This window comes from Puntigrus tetrazona, chromosome 7 (assembly GCF_018831695.1).
Source record: "Puntigrus tetrazona isolate hp1 chromosome 7, ASM1883169v1, whole genome shotgun sequence".
NCBI classification, from domain to species: Eukaryota; Metazoa; Chordata; class Actinopteri; order Cypriniformes; family Cyprinidae; genus Puntigrus; species Puntigrus tetrazona.
In genome coordinates, this window is record NC_056705.1 from 5,848,266 (window position 1) to 5,866,740 (window position 18,475).

The window sequence follows — 18,475 nt, forward strand, 5'->3', positions numbered from 1 at the left end:
AGAGGAGATGAGTAGACTCAGGTCTTACTCTGGCCTGGACGAGCGCCGCCTCTGATACTTAGGTCGAGATATGCCAGTATTGCATCCCCTCAATATTGCCATAACTAGTATGCTGATACATACGAATGCGGGATGAGACATGAAGAAATGGAAGGCTCACTTGGTCTGGAGGACCTCGGTCAGAAAGATAACATTCATCAAAGCAGCCCTTAGGGCATTACTTTCTTGGTCTGCTTCCACGGCAAGTCAAGCCTCGTGTGGCATAACCTCCAGCAACTCAGGAGGACTTAACTTCATCATCCTCATCTGACATCTCCTGCTCTCCCTGGCTTGAAGCCAGTAGAGCACTAGCTCTCAGACGATTCATTGTTATCAAACAGCTCACTAGCAAAATAGTCTAATACTCAAAACCTGCTAAAACGTACCTAAAACGGCAATAACAGTCTTCTATCAGCCAAGAAATTGATTGAGGAAAAAAAGCCAGTGGCAGGGGACAAAGTGATGATGATAAAACAGTAGCGAAGTTTATTGAATAGTTTTAGTTGTGTGTGTGTTTCAGTGCTCAGACTTCGTCTGACCAGCATAAAAAAGTGTTAAATAAAATGTCAGTGATTAATAAAATAATAGTGATTATTAAAAGTTTATATTTTTTAAACAATAAACTGCTTAAATTATAATGAATGAATGAATGAATGAAGAATACATAAATGAATATAAAATAAATGCACAATACGCATGTATGGTTGTTCACTTGAAGCAAAAACACACACAGGCTGCATTCGAGGATCTTCAGATCCTCCAGCATTTTTCTTGTCCCCTATGCACTTGGTTGTGCACTTCATTTGACTGGGTTTATTTTGCCTATGTAAATAACGTTGATGTCCTTTTTTGTGGAAAGAAGCTCAGAAAATGTCAGTTGATGGAGATAAATGAAATGTTTCATTCAATGTATTACTTCATAATTATGAAATGTGCTATGGGTTTCTGAGCATGATTTCTGTACATTTTTATTTTCAAATCGAACTCTTCTGCATCCTTTTTTTAAATACAAGAATCTGTTTTAAAAATCACCTTTAAAGTAATTTGAATATTTATGTGAAGCAGTTTATATCAGTCGATTTGGTTTAAACAACCTGTTAATGTTGTGTCTCTGTAATTTGAGTGTTATAAATCGACTGAAAAATACCATACAGCACTATTATTAGCATGGTTCCATATCTGTCAGTCACTATAGCTGTGTCCCAATTCACAGACCCAGACTTCTTAGCAGGGCTGGCCTGAGCCTATATGGTGCCCTAAGCAAAATTGTATTCCCTCAGCGCAGCTAATATGACTGGTTATTGTCAAAGCAAGGTTATTCATACAAATCTAACACACTCATGACCAGAAGAGCTGCTCTTTCTCAGAAGATGGAGCTATTGCTACGGGCAAATGATGCAATCAAGCCTTTCCCTCCAGCCAGAATGAAGCAGGTGTTTTATAGCCATTACTTCGGCCTTCCTCTAGAAGTCTTGTCCCTTCACAAGCATTCATTTAAGATGTTGACCCAAAAGTGCATCCTCAGATTGGTTTACATCGGTTGACCTGAAGGATACATACATCACATGATTTTGTTACAACGCATATTCCTTCTATAATTCATGATTGAGTCGGTTTAGTAGTTGCCAGCCGTCTATTTTGTGAGTTCATTTAAAGTAAGGACTTTTGTTTGTGAAAGAAATGGCAAATTTGTCAGATGTCGCCACCATAAGATTTTGGGTTCCAATGATATATAAAACTGCTTAAATGTGAGTCTTAAACAAAAACATTTTATAAACAATAACACGCTCACAATTAGTTGTGTTTGTTTTAATACAGCAATTCATTAAAGTACAGAATAAAACATGTTGAATGATCATATATTTAACAGTTTACCATGTGACATTTTATCATTAATAAATTAAACTTGTTAAACTTGTTTTCCATAGAAATTAGTTTAAAGTAACAAGGAAAGGTTCACTTTTGACATGCAACTTTGTGACCAACATTAAGAAATGGAGAAATGTCCAGCATGTGCAGTAAATAAAGAGCAAAGCTGATTTGAAGATAGTTTAGGTTCAGCCATCATCATCATCATCATCATCATCTCTCTCTTCTCGTCAGAAAAGCCTCTTTCCACCAGAACGGACTGAAAGTGAATGAGCAGATCTCAGTGTGACGTGATGTTCATACTTCTGCATGTCTGTCTCTCTCACCTGTGACTGGAGCTGGAGTTTCAGACGGACTCAGACTTCAAGTTCCCTCTTCACAAGTGTCGTCTTGGGGAAAAAAAGGATGTAAAGGGGACATGAGTGTGAACATATATAGAAGAGAAAAGAAATGCAAAAAGTAATATGCATAGAGTCTACATTATCTACAGCAGATTAAACAGAGGCAGAGAGGCTGTGCAGTGTTCCTCTAAGGAAAAGAAAATCTAGAAGGCATTAAACACAGGTTTACCTGCAACAGTCAAACACAGATGTGTTTTAAGAAGTGATACTGAAAGCTGAGAGCATGCAAGTGTTTAAGAACTGTTTCAGATGTTCAGAAAGCATAAATATCCTATTTTAATTAAAGCACTAAAATCTTCTTTGTTTGATCACACCTTCTTCATAGACCTCAATGTTACACAGATTAAGAATCTTTGAATCTCCAGGAATGAACAGATTTACATATCGTCCAGCCTTATTACTACATGTGAAGGTGGAGGAAGCGCCAGCTGGAATACTAGAAATCACAGCACATCTAAAGAGAGATGGAAAACCTCATTCAGACTTCATGTGTGTTTCAGGGGTTGTTTATGGATATGAAGTCACTGAAAGAGGATCTCACATGGGATTGTTGTTGCCGTCGTTCTCCAAGGAGTTTCCGATGTGAATCTCAGCTCTGTTTATTCGTTCTGAACAGCAGTCTATTCTGTTTGTGGCGACGACTCTATTAACTCTGTACACAGAGCCCAGATCAAGCCTCCACCATGGGTCAGTCTGAATATCGGTTGAGGAACATGTTGACCACGGCTGCATGAAATCTGGATTTGAATCAATGGCTCGATCAGCAGTCCAGAGGCCAGGATAGGTTGATGACTGTGTGACGGTTCTTCCTGTTGCCAAATTGTCTGGAAGATGTCATAGTGTCAAGAAAGAGTTTTAGTCAATTTAATTTATGCACTTTGAATGTTGTTGAGGAAGTTTCTTAGGAATGCATCATATCTGTCTGAAGTCATTTTTAAGAAATGTTTTCATTTGTGGCTGTTTGATGTTCCTCAGCAGTGGTGTTATGTGACACATGGTGTGAGGTACCTACCAGAGCTTAAATAGTCCCAGTATAAACCCTTATTATATGTGTGCCATAAAAACACTGTTTGGAAAATGGATCGATGGTGTACTAGCTTATTACTAGCTTATTTTGTTATGAACTGTGTCTTTTAAGTAGCTCTGAATTACCTATAATCCCGTAGACTCCCACTTCACAGAGAGTAAGATACTTTGAATCTCCAGGAATATTCACAGTAACATAGCGTCCCTTCATCCAATTACACAAGTAGCTGGAAGTAGCTCCCACTGGAATAGAAGAAACTACAGCACATCTGGAGAAAGATGAAAGAGTGAGTTCCAGTGATTTTTGTTGCTCATTATTACTATGAGTCTTCATACAAATGTTCTTCTCCTATCCCTGTTGATGGCTTTGAATACACCAGACATCCTAGTTTTCCTGATCTACTGTGGAGTAAAGAATAGAGCTGCACAATGATTGTCATTCGCATCTTGTCAGTAAAGGCAGTTCTGCGATGTCCATTGCAGATGGAGCCTAGATCAATGACTAGCTACACAATATCGCATTCATACTCAGGTGAAACGCATTTGATTGTGTAGCTTGTCAGTGTATGTGCTTTTATTAATGCCATTTATATTTTTTGCATATGCACTGTACAGCACTAGTAAACTACGTGTTGACTGTAAATTATACATTTGTTATATTTACTTCGAAAAACTGTACAATAACATAATTTTACTTTAAAATTTCAGTATGTCTGGTTAAATGTTTTACAGTTTTTCCTTGAACATGAACTTACTGTTAATATATATATATTTTTGTTTTACAGTTAAAAGTACACTTACTTTTTACAGTATGAATTCAGGAACAAATGACTTATGACTAATCTTTGAAATGAATTGTTCAAAAAATGACCAGTGAGAACAATTAATTAGAAGAAGACAATCCCATCACTGAACTGAATACATACTGTAGTCTAAACACACACACACACAGACACTTTTGTATGAAGTTACCAGTTGGCCAGAATATACCAGAGAGACTCACACCGGGTTGTTAAAAAGATCTGATCCGACCCGAATCTCCGCCCCGTTTATCCTCTCTGCACAGCAGTCGGGTCTGTTAGTGATGGTCACTCTGTACACTCTGTGTACGTCGTCTTCAGGTCCAGCCTCCACCACGGGTTACTCTGTAACTCTGTATGAGTGCAGGTGGAGTTCAACCCATCCAGAGCGTTCGTGGCATACCAGGCAATATGCGTTGTGGACTGATCGGCTGTGCCCTGTGTCGCTATGTTCACTGGAATACATTCAAGGGAAAACCTTTGTTTTTACAATTATTTATAGCTAAGTTAATGGGTTTTCAGCATGTGAAAATATTTCACAGCAGCACGAACTAAAAGATAAAATAGTGTTTAATTCTCAAAATCTCACCTTCTCCTCCTGTCTTTGTCCAAACTGAGAAAAAAACGTAAAATGAGAAACACAGAATGATGCTCACGATTTTGGCGTCTTAAGCCTATTTTGTTGGATTAATTCTTTAAAAATATATTCTGTATTTCTATATAGTGTTTTTCTGTCTGATATGATATGTAAGATATGTATGTTTTACTTACCCAGCAGAAACAGCAGACTCTTGTAGAAAACTCTCATCTTCATGTCAAGCGATTTTTGTGATTCTTTCTGCTGTTGTTTGAGAAGGTTTGAATGAATGCTGTTCCTGGTTTAAATATATTGGTTTGAGTTACAACAGAGTCACATGATCCTAGTTTTCCTCCCACTTTTCTTTCTGACTGGACCTGAAAAAAAAACAGTAGTAAAAAGTACCAATTAAAATAATGGGTTTCTATTTTAATATACTTAATATAATGTATATGTGTGAGGCTAAGCTAAATTCCCATCAGTCATTACTCCAGCCTCGCTGAATAAAAGTTTCCATTCTTTCAGATTAAAAAATAATAAAAATGTGCTTGCTCCAAACTTTTGAATGACAGCGTATATTGTTAAAAAGCATTTCTATTTAAAATAAATGCACTTCTTTTGAACGTGTTATTCAATAACACACACACACACACACACACACACACACACACACACACACACACACACACACACACACACAAATATAAATAGGGTTTCTGTGAACTGTGGGGACTTTCCATAAAATCGTATTACTTTTTACTAACCTAACTTTTATTTTATATCCCTAACCCTCAAAAAATAAATCTAAATATATTTAGCAACAAAACAAGTGAACAAATTTGTATTAAAGTTATTTGTAGCTCAAGTTTAGATATTAATGGTATCAAAATAATTGCTATTAAAAGTGTACATTATCTCTTCCATATACACTTTATCTAAAGCGAGTCAAAGAACAAATTTCACGTTGACATGCTTACACTGAATGTTAGGTGTTGACCAAAATTCACCAAAACTTTTTGTCAGCAATGCTGAAGGAAAATGAACCTGTACTCCATTACTGTTTGCATTCATAAAATAATGATAATAAAGGTGCCACTGAAGTGATTTACTGTGAATGTCAGTTTTCCCATCTTAATTTTAAATGTGTGTTTTCTCTCCCATCTTACAGACTTCTCAATATATAGCACAAATTTGCATTTTGTTTCTTTATGCCTGTCAGAGCTACTTGAAAGGAGTTTATATAGCAATGCAGTAAACCTTTGGCACTCTATATCACTTTTATCTACACTTCTGATGTTCCTTTCTTGGAATGTCACTTGTTTTTCTTATTCACAACGACTTGTCCTCAAGTCATTTGCTTAAAACATGTTCCAAAAACCATGAATGTTAATTGAAATGTAAATGTTCCCAAATTGTTTATTCAGAAGAGCACGAACGTGCTATGACCACTGGCCTCTAATTTGTACGGCCGCTCACTTGAAGAACCTTCAATCATGAAATCATTTGATTATGGAAGTTTGCTTGCAATTAATCGTTATAAAAAAACATGCTTCTAAAAGTTTGAGTGATCAGGCCATAGTTTTACCTTCTACATGTCCAAAAGAACAGGTTGCTTCTGTCATACTGTACCATGTCGCCTCTATCTTCTTGGTTGGGGACACTTAACTTCTAGTGACTATCGTTGAATTGACTACAGAGACCGTCTCTGCATTTAATAAGAAATTGGTCACTTTCGTCATTATACATCCCTGTCATTATACTGTACAGTGCTTTGATGCAACCTGTGTTGTTAAAAGCGCTATATAAATAAAAATGAGTGATTGATTGATTGATGTACCAGCTTCAGCCAGAGGACACGTTTGTCTCTCACTGTTAGCAATAATTGGTTTAATGTGAACTTTTGACCAGGTTTAACCAAAATAATTTCACTGTGTCATTCTAGCCATGGACACAGAGGGTGCAGGTTTTCCAAAGTCAATAGAATATAATCCATTTGAAATGTAGAATCAGTCAAATCCACAGATTTGCATCTTGTCTTTATCTGCGTGCTGCGAAACCACTCTGTGTCAGCCTTCTTGCACATCGCCAAAGGCATTACGGAAATCTGTTTTGATGTCAGCTGTTTGGCCATTTGCAATTCCGCCATTTTTTAGGAGCAAACAAATTAACTGAGAGCAAGACTTCATCTGCTAGACCTGGTCTTGCATTCCCTAATTTTCGCAAAAGATGAAGAGCACAAAATATCACATTACAATTAAATTCCAAAATGTTACTCTTAATTTATTTTTTCATTAGCTCAGCTTGACCTTCTGGAATTCCTTCAGATAAAAAGAACAAAATTCCCCAAAAATCCTATTTGTCAATTATAACATTGAGGACCACATGTCTCATGCCCTGCTACTCAACAGACAATAATGCAAAATGTAGACAGTGAATTCAGTTCACTTCAAACAAAACTGTATAAACAAGGCAAAGGCCTTGTGGGTTGTGGTGAATAATGCCCCATAGTCAAAGTTATTCTGACTTTTCCATTCTAGGGTTGACATAGATGTCATTTTAGTCAATTGTTGGCCTTCTGGAAAGTTCATTTGCTGTACGTGTACTTAATACTTGGTAGAAGCTCCTTTTGCTTTAATTACTGTCTCAGTGGTATGGAAAGTGGTACTTTCAGCTCCTTTGCATTTTTGGTCTCTTGTTTCTCTTTTTCCTCTTGACAGTACCCGATAGATTCTCTTTGGGGTTCAGGTCTGGTGAGTTTGCTGGCCAGTCAAGAACACCAACACCATGGTCATTTAATCAACTTCTGGTGCTTTTGGCAGTGTGGACAGGTGCTAGTCCTGCTGGAAAATGAAATCGGCGTCTTCAAAAAGCAGGTCAGCATGAAGTGCTCAAATTTCTTAGTAAACCGGTGCAGTGACACTGGTTTTCAAAAACACAATGGACCAACACCAGCAGATGACACGAACCCCAAATCATCACAGACTGTGGAAACTTAACACAGGACTTCAGACAACTTGGGCTATGAGCTTCTCCACCCTTCCTCCAGACTTGCTCTCATCTGAAAAGAGGACTTTGGACCACTGGGCAACAGTCCGGTTCTTCTCTTAGCCCAGATAAGACACCTCTGATGTTGTCTGTGGTTCAGGAGTGGCTCAACAATAGGAATATGAACTGTAGCCTGATTCCTTGACACGTCTGTGTGGTGGCTCTTGATGCCTTTTCCCAGCCTCAGTTCATTTCTTGTGAAGTTCACTCAAATTCTTGAATTGATTTTGCCTTGACAATTCTCATAAAGCTGCAGTTCTCTCGGTTGGTTGTGCATCCTTTTCTTCCACTCAGCTTTCTGTTAACATGCTTGGATACAGCACTACAGCGTCTTGGGCAATGAATGTTTGAGTTTGCGATTCTGGTTGCAGTTCGGTTCACGGTTGCGCTGCCCTGTCAGGAAAGCCGTGATGTCGTAGTCGGCCACCACTGAGACTGACCACGCCCACACAGACAAACATCACAGGGACAAAACAACAGATGCAAATGTATGAAATGGCCGGTAAATTAATATGAACAATGGGAGAGTGCTGAAATGGGTGAATGTCCATGTGTATCACGTGTGCACCCGCTACTCTGATAGCGGCAACAAAAGGGAAAGTGTGACAAGTGAATGAGGTGTGTGTGTGTGTGTGTGTGTGTGTGTGTGTGTGCTGCCTCCCCAGCGGTGGCAGCTGATGTGACTTCACTGCTGCTACAAACAGCTCCCTCTGCTGGCGTGACGTTACACTTATCTTCTCAGAAAAGAAGGAAACAAACTCATTGCATTTGCTGTCAGAGAGCATTTCACAGGGCATCTGACTTTATATTGATATATCATGTGAGCACCTGGTAACACTTCATAATAACATCCAGTTGTAAGGCATTTATAAGTGATTTAATTAATGGTGAACTAATTATTTACAAAACATAACTGTGCTCATATAATTTCTAAGTGATATGTTAATATATTTATCTATGTTATGTAGATGGAGTTATAAATCATTTAGTGGTTAGATGTTGAGTAATCATTTACAAAACATGAATACATTTTCACAAATAATTAAGTAATATGCTATTTTTAACATAACCTATGACAGATTGTACATGTCACAAAATAAACATTCTCGGTAAATGGTTAATAAGATACTAGTTAATATATAAATTGGCATTTCAATGACTTACATGTGATTAAAAATAGGCCTAAAATTACTAGGAAATTAACTAGTCAATTACTGACATGTTTAACTTTTAGCTTTATTTAAATCAACAAATTTAGTTGACTAACTTATTATTTTACGTAACTAAAATATGGTTTACTAACACTTACCTTGAAAAAATATTTGAAAACTTTTTTCAGTGTTTTAACCTTTTACTAAGGATTATTTCATGATGCGATTTAACTTAAGATAACTTAAATATTTGTATCACTTAATAATCATTTATAAACGTATAGTCATGTTTTGTAAATTAGTTAGTCTTCATCTAATCACTTAATCTTCAATCTAACAATTTATTTATAACGTAATCTACAAAACATATTAGCAAATCAATTTGATCGAATGTAGACATTGTGATTAAAATTAATCACACACACTAAATATATAGTTTAATAAGTGTAATCAAATTGCTGATAATTACTAGAAATTCTGTCATCATATAATGCTAAATTATCATAAAGTTATATTTTAATGCTTGACTGACTAAGTGTCAGTAGATAAGTAGATAACAAGATTAATGCACAATGTTTTATAATGATAATTTATTATATTTAATGTTTATTTCATTAGTTTAACATTTAATGTTGGGGTATTTAAAAATGTGATAAAACAATGTATTCATATTGCAAATATATATGTGGTTACTGCATTAATTTTGTCAGACCAGCTTTAAGATAACTCAGAGCATCTTTATTTACTTCTTCAGCTTCAGCTTTTCTCCTCATCTCCTCCAGCTCTCGGACCCAGTTTTCTTTCCCAGCTTCTCTCACTCTGGGGATGAAGAAGTCCAGGTGCTGAAGAGTGAAGGCAGAGTCTGGTTTTAACGCAATCTGAGACAGATTCTTGATGGTCGGTTTGCTTCAGACAGAAGAATTGACTTTTGGGTTTCATTCTTCTTGAGATCTTTGTCAAGATGTTGCATTAAAGCCAAATATGTCTCAGACTGGCTTCTTCATATTGCTTTTTTAAAAAGTCATAATCTATAGTGGTGCTTGAGGTTCTAATTACATATTTCTTGTTGTCTTTGACGTGTTTGCTGTGGTGACACTTTCCCGTGCACACGGTGCAGAAGCCGTCTTTCATAACTTCACATTTGCTGGGATTAGAAACCCACCAGCAGTCAAACTCATGACAGTTTTCGCCTTCCTGTTCTTCCACGACTTGCTCTCAATGGGCACCTTCATCTGTCTTTTTTAAATGAATTGCAAAGTTTCTGCGTTCCTCAATCTTGTTCTTGTTTTGTATCATTGCCTCCTGAATCTGAGGTTTTTCAGCCTTTTTCTGCTCTTTCTCTTGAACTCGCAGCTGTAAGTTGCTGATGGATGCTTCAAATCGAATGCGCTCGATCAGGACGTCTGAAGTCAACTCTAAACAACTCTCAAACTTCACCCCGAGTAAATAGTTGACCATGTATTTGATGAGAGTTGTCTTGTCAACACCAGTCTCTCCCACCAGCAGAATGATTTTGTTTGGTTTACTGGTGTCTTTTATCCCATAGGTTCATTTTGGTTTTCTTACGTCTTTCTTCCCAAAAGTCTATTTTCAAACTTTTCCATTCTCATCAAGAACTTTCCTCTCTGTATGCATTTTGGTGGCCCTCGATGAATCAGGATTGGTCTGCGTGGTGGAACGTTTGGTTTTCTGCAGATTTAGGCAAGCATTTGTCAGAAAGTTTGTGTAGCAACAATTTTACACTATATCTGTAGTTATGTATAAAACATTTGAAAAAATTTCAAGTGAAAGAAGAAAACATAGATAACATAACAAATGTTTAAACTAAACTAGCTGATTTCCAATTTGATGTCTGCCACAGGTCTTAGAATAGCTGGAACAACTATTGGGCAACAAGGTTATGAGTTTCTGGAGTTTTGGTATTGGAATTTGGTCTGATTCTTGCTCAGTATAGTTTTCCAGCTTCTGAAGGGTTTGTCTTTTGATGTTTTCTCTGCAGGTGAAGGATCTAGACTGCTGCAGATCAGTTCAGCTCGGGACTCTTCTACTATGAAGCCATGCTGTTGTAATAGCTGCAGTATATGGTTTTGCATTGTCCTGCTGAAGTACACAATGCCTTCCTGAAAAAGACATCTGGAGGGGAGCACTTGTTACTCTAAAACTTTTATATACCTCTCAGCATTCATAGTGCCTTCCAAAGGCACCCAACAAAGGTCTTCAGCCGTATCTCTTACGTACAGCGATTTTTCTGAATATTTTGACTGTAGATTATGAGATTTGCAAAGCTTTTAAAAAAGTATTCCACAATCTCTTTAAGCAGTCTTTCACAGAGTGACTTCTGAAAGACTCTGCTTCTGTAAGACATCAGTTTTATAGCTAATAATATTACAGACCTGATGTCAATTAACTCCAAGCTGAACCTTTTAAACATGTCATATTTTTTTTCAACTATTTTTTGCCCCTGTGCCTATGCTTTTGAGACCTGCAGCAGGCATTGCTTTTAAAATGAGCTCATTTTGTGAATAAAAGTATACAGTTTCTCAGTTCAAATCTTTGTTTTCTGTTCTGTTGTGAATAAAATATTGTCTCATGTAATTTGACTCTTTTGTTTTCAAATGTCCCAACATTTCCAGAGTGCAATGTTTATATAATGTTTGAAATGTTTAAACACCTATTATTCTTTCTCTTTTAAGAGTTATTAATATAGAAATTCTCTTACATGCTATTCTGCCGACTGAGGTTGCTGGGTAATTCCATTGCTGCTGGAGATAAAGGAAATGTTCACACAAGGATTGTCCTCATTTATTCACCCACATTTCATTCCAAACCTCTATGGCTTTTTATTTCCTCTGTGGAAGACAAAGTAGATATGGCATTTAAACAAAATATATATATTCGAAGAACATTGGGAATCAAACAACATTAGAACCCAATATTTTTATTATCTGATATTATTAATAAACATAATAATGTCAGTTTTGCATTGTACTTACTATAATTACACTGTTGACCTATCCCTTACTCCTTAACTCACCCTTAAACCAACAGTAGTTAAATCTCGTAAAAAGTAAAAAAAAAAAAAAACAACAACAATAATAATATAGTAGCATGTATAGTGCTATCTTGAATGAGTTTCAATTAAATAATACTTACATATCCATGTGAATAGTGTTGTATAGTTCATCATGAGTTGTATGTTAGTCTCAAGGAAATTTTCTCCTCCTCTTCCAGTAATACCGGTTTTCTTTAGTGCGTCATGTGATTAAAAGGAACACGGGCTAGGTCATTTTATTTTTATTTTTCCCTCCCATTCTACTACGATGACAGAGAAAACAAGTCAGCTAAAGGACAATATTATATTACAGATATCATGAGAATTCATAATGTTTTGTAAAATATGGTTCTACATACATTTACTTTCACAGGCACTAAAACATATAATACTCACATTTTGTGAGGGTCCCCCCTTTCCTGAAGAACGGAATCCAGAGACCCTGGTCGAAGGTGAATGCGCGTTCAGTCTTTTCTTTGCGCTTTTTTAAAAATCATTTATATTCCCTTATATTAATCTTTTGTTTTTCCAATTTTAATTCTGACCCTTCCCATCATTTTATCTGACTCAATCTTTTGTGATTTTAGTTATATTTATATAAATGTAAATGCTGATCCCTCTAGTTGTGATTTAAATTTGGATCATTAATTAACTCTAATATTTCCTAGTTTCGACTTTTCGTTCATTAGAAGTCTGGGTCGTTTAGAGACCTTGTTTGGCCAGAACAGACTCACGACACATCTGGGCTAGTCAGGTCTTAGTCAGAGGCTACCCGTAGATCGCTTACCTTAATGCAGCCATTTCCTCAATAGACTCAAAAGAGTAATTTTTAATGCGTTCCCTAAGTAATAGCATGCTAAGCCAGTTTGGTGGAAAGAAGTCAAGATCTCAAGGCGGCTCCATCCATCGATCGTTGATCTGACTCACTCTAGCACGCCAACAATGAGGAAAACCTCAGAAGTCACTAACCTACTAGAAAAGTTATTTCAAACAATATTATAAGTTAACCAAGATTAACATTTATTTTGCCAGGCTAGAACAGTTTCCAAATTGGTTAAATTTACAAACATTTGCACAACTGATCAGCAGTACAAAAATAACACAAACATAAAAGGTCATTATACCTGGTTTTGAGAAAGTACATAGTGTGGTGTATGAAGACATACTACTACACGCCTTGTTATGTTTTGTCACTTTGCTTACATACTCAGACCAGACAAAGAGATCCCAAAGTTCCTACAAAGTTCTTAATCTTTTCCATAATATTGTGTGATTTCTGCGAAAATGAGACCAATTTACCAATCGCACTGAGACCTTTCAAATGAGACCAAACATGAAATTGAGGTTCACAAGACATATGACATATATACCTTATTCTTAAAGAACTTAAAGCAAACTCTTTTGGGCAGAAGGAGGGTAGGCAGGAAAACACAGGGATAGAGGGTTTTGTTTATTCTCTTTTTGAAGTCCTTTTGTTCCTTTGGATATCCCTTCTCAGATTAGTCTTATTGCATTACAGGTTTTTAATTTTGCTCCTTACAGTTTTAACGTATAATACTTACAAATAATTCCTTATTGAAGACTGAAATTGTGTGCAGTATTATTTATACTGTTTTCAGTTTTTGTACCAATGGCATTGTTTTCAATTGCATTATTAAAAGGAAGATTATTATGGTTTAGTTCCTCAATACTTGAGCGAGCTCTTATCACATTATAGTTCTGCCCGTCCGCTGCATTCTCATTTCTCTGGCCATTTGATAATACCTAGAATATCAAAATCAACTGCGGGCGGCAGATCCTTAACTCCTAAACTCTGGAACAATCTCCCTAACTCTGTTCGGGAAGCAGACACACTCTGCCAGTTTAAATCTAGATTAAAGACACATCTTTTTAACTTAGCCTACACATAACACACCAACACACTTTTTATTATTCAAATCCGTTAAAGGATTTTTAGGCTGCATTACTTAGATTTGCTGGAACCAGGAACACTACTCCTACAATACGATGTACTTGTGACATCGTAAAACGAATGGCATCTACGCTAATATTAGTCCTGTCTCTTTCTCAATCTGTTTTCACAGTTTGTATCCAGACTAGATGGTGGATCAGCACCCAGAGATTATGTTCATCAGAGACCAGAACACCTAGATGCGCCCCGTGGACCAATCACCAGATCCTGATGCACACACACACACACACACTAAGTCATTTACACTAACTGACACGGCTGCGTTTAAAATTGAACTGGAAGTTAAGTGCTGGGCGTCCGGTCAGAGGAGAACTGACCCCAACTGAGTCTGGTTTCTCCCAAGTTTTTTTTTCTCCATTCTGTATGGATGGGGTTTTGTTTCCTTGCTGCTGCCTCTGGCTTGCTTGGTTGGGGACACTTAACTTCTAGTGACTATCGTTGAATTGACTACAGAGACCGTCTCTGCATTTAATAAGAAATTGGTCACTCTCGTCATTATACATCCCCGCCATTGTATTTTTCTACATTATACTGTACAGTGCTTTGATGCAACCTGTGTTGTTAAAAGCGCTATATAAATAAAATGATTGATTGATTGATTGATTATACTCATTCGCTCAATATTAAATTATTATATATACAAACCTTATTAATACTTCTGCCTATAAAATTAAGATTTGATATTGATCTGTAAGTATATATATATAAAGCTTTGAAAGTTGTAAAAATGAATGAGGAGATGAAAGTGAAATTGCAGAATAGAAAATATCTGAAGGATACGTCCTGTAGAAACTGGCATACAGACAGTCACCTTCATTAATTTTACATGTTCATTGGTTCATCGGTATTAAATTAATTCATTGCCCAGTCATGAAAAGTTTTGTTAGACCAGCTTTAAGATAACTCAGAGCATCTTTATTGGCTTCATCAGCTACAGCTTTTCTCCTCATCTCCTCCAGCTCTCGGACCCAGTTTTCTTTCCCAGCTTCTCTCACTCTGGGGATGAAGAAGTCCAGGTGCTGAAGAGTGAAGGCAGAGTCTGGTTTTAATGCGATCTCAGACAGATGCTTGATGTTTTTGTAAGCATCAGTCAGAAGAATTGACTTTTGTTCCTCAATGTCTTGCAGATCTTTGTCAATGTGATCCATTACAACCGAAAACCTTTTGGTTTCTTCTTGGGCTTTTACATATTCCTTTTTATAGAATCATATTCTATTGTTGTGCTTATAGTTCTAATTACATATTTCTTATTTTCTTTGACGTGTTTGCTGTGGTGACACTTCCCCGTGCACACGGTGCAGTAGCCTTTTTCATAACTTCACATTTGCTGGGATTAGAAACCCACCAGCAGTCAAACTCATGACAGTTTTCCTCACAGACGGTGCAGGTGCAGGTCGTCGCCTTCCTGTGCTTCCATGACATGCTCTCAATGGGAACCTTCTGTTTGACTGTCTTTTTTATTGTAATTCTAAAGTTTGAATGCTTATCAATCTTTTCCCTGTTTTGTTTTATTGCCTCCTGAATCTGAACTTTTTCAGATTTTTTTGATTCTTTCTCTTGAATTCGAAGCTGTAAATTGTTGATGTATGCTTCAAATTGAATGCGCTCGATCAGGACGTCTGAAGTCAACTCTAAACTTCTTCTGCGCATTTTATCCAGAGACTCAAAGAATTTCTTCATATCGTCCATGCTGTCTCTCCAGGCGTTTTTTTGGGCTTGAATATGACGTTCTTTGGTGTGACGTTCATCAGCCTGTCTATTGTTGAATGAGAAATAAACAGGTTGGCCACTTTTGTCTCGTCTGCAGGGGATTTTAGCTTTTTTAATGGCACCGAGGACATTTTTGGGTGTAAGACCATCAGAGTGTGTGATTAAAAACACAATGTTGTCCACAATGTCTTTTCCAAACAAAGACAGAACTGAACTGATAATATAATGCTGTCGATCTGAGAGACGATTCTTAGACGCTTGAGTCACGAAACACACAGCGTCGACTTCACGAACTCCGTCATTGCTCTGAAACAGTGCAGATAAATTCTCAGCGACTTCAAGGTCTTTGTCCAGTCCTCTAGTATCTCCATAGCCTGGAGTATCAATGATACTGAGAGACATGGGACTCTCTTCAGGAAAGACCTCATACATGGTGATTTCAGAGGTTTGTGATTCTGACTGGTCCTTTGCTTCTTCCTCTGTGATTTCATACCATATTTCCTTCTCAAACTTCACGTTCAGTAAGTAGTTGACCATGGTGTTGATGAGTCGTCTTTCCAACACCAGTCTCTCCCACCAGCAGAATGATTTTGTTTGGTTTACTGGTGTCTTTTATCCCATAGGTCCATTTTCTGACTTTTCCTTTATCATCAAGAACTTTCCTCTCTGTGTGTAGACGGAATTGTTTTGGAGGACCTTCATGAATCAGAGATAGTCTTTTGCGTGGTGGAGGCTTTGGCTTTCTAGAAAATGCAAATAGATGCAGATCCTGCGAGTTAAAATTTAAAACTAAATCAAATAAAAATACTGACTTTTTGCTATGCAGTATAATTAATGTTTTAAAGATAAATGGTTTACTTCAGGCCAAGTTAGCCTTCAAATAATAATAACATTTTTGTAAAAGGCCTAGCTGTGCTTTTTGAAAATGTTATGATTCATTGAATCAAGTAATGCATAGGAACGATCTCTTACTGCATATCAGAAGGTTCATTCATGCTGTTGTGACGACGGTGGTCATTGTTTAATGCCATTGTTGCTGGGGTTAAAGAAACCGTTCATTCAAAAACATGCATATCATTATTTAATCACGCTCATGTCGGTCCAATCCTGTTTGATTTTCTGTGGAAACAAAATATATGTGTGAAGAATAAACACTGGATTCCACTGACCATCATATAAACAAAAAACAGGAGATTTCTCGAAATATCCTTTGTGCATAATTTTGTGTTTTTATTCTTTTCTTAGTCATTTTAGATGCCTAATTGTTCAAGATTAATTTACCGTCAAACTTTCATCTGTATGAAAAGTGAACTGAGGACTTAGTTGCATAAAAACCTTTGAACTGTTTCTGATTTTGTCTGTTGAGTAAAATCTCCTTAAATCTATAGTGCAACGTTCTATGCAATATTTGACTTTCTAGTAAAAATTAACCGTCTTTACAATATTCAGAAAAGAAAACCAGATTGATATTGTCAACGTCTGCTTAAATAACACTATGCTACAAAAAGGAAAAAGAAAGAAAGAGAAAAATGATTCACAGAAAGTAAGTTAAGATAGAACTACAATAATAGCCTCCAATATTTAACATTTTTAAAGTTATTTATGTACTGAGAGATAATGTAGTTGTATCACTTACACCATATGAGACAATACCGTCGTAGAGTTTTCACAGAAAAGCTTTTGAGTCATTTGTGGAATATCTATAAGGAAGAGAATGCTCTGACGTTTTCAGGTAAAACCGGTTTAGTCTGTCACATGATTAAAAGAAACATGAGCGAAAAGGTTATCTAGAAAACAACAAAGCACTCAGTTGTTGATTAAGTTTCCTTCATTATAACTCAATGATCATACATTAGAAAATTAAAACATGTAATAATATTTCTTCCTTCTGTACTTTAACTACCGCAGGAAGGAAGAACGTGGCCTCAAAATTAAAATCAATCAATAAATCCATCATTTTTATTTATATAGTTATACTATACTAAACAGTATAAAGTAGAACAATACAATGATAGGGATGTATAATGACGAGATTGAACAATTTGTTATCAAATGCGGTCTCCATCGCTAGAAGTTAAGCGTCCCCAACAAAGCAAGCCAGAGGAACCAAAACCCCATCCATACAGAATGGAAAAAAAAACCTTTGGAGAAACCAGGCTCAGTTGGGGCCAGTTCTCCTCTGACCGGACGCCCAGCACTTAACTTCCAGTTCAATTTAAACACAGCTGTGTCAGATAGTGTAAATTACTTAGTGTGTGTATGTGTGTGTGTGTGTGTGTGTGTGTGCATCAGGATCTAGGTGTTCTGGTCTCTGATAAACATAATCTCTGGGTGCTGAGCCACCATCTGATCTGGATACAAACTGTGAAACAGATTAAGAAAGAAAGGACTAATATTAGAGTAGATGCCATTTTTTTACGATGTCACAAGTACATCGTATTTTAGGAGAGTAGTGTTCCCGGTTCCAGCGGATCTAATTAATGCAGCCTAAAAATCCTTTAACGGATTTGAATAATAAAAGTGTGTTAGTGAGTTATGTGTAGGTTAGGTTTAAGCGATGTGTCTTTAATCTGGATTTAAACTGACAGAGCGTGTCTGCCTCCCGAACAGAGTTAGGGAGATTGTGATTGTGGCAATATAACGCCAGCATTCATTAAGACGGAATTTCCTTGCTAAAAGTCTACATGAAACAGTTCTGTATTAAAAGTACAGGGATTGTTTATGTTGCTTGATAGGTGTTGGATACGGATGTGATCAGCGAAGCCAGGCTTTATTGTGGGTTAAGCAAAAAGCTGTTAGTCACATTATATAGTGAATAAAACATGGAAATTGA

The 18,475-nt window shown here is 36.7% G+C and overlaps 1 protein-coding gene and 2 pseudogenes across 1 annotated transcript in view; all 3 read right to left on the reverse strand.

Annotated features, from left to right (window-relative positions):
* Positions 1-18,475, reverse strand: part of LOC122349004 — a 495,348-nt gene that overhangs the window by 174,455 nt on the left and 302,418 nt on the right. The window lies entirely within an intron of this gene.
* On the reverse strand, positions 1,843-9,729 carry LOC122349024 (annotated as a pseudogene).
* On the reverse strand, positions 14,494-17,380 carry LOC122348980 (annotated as a pseudogene).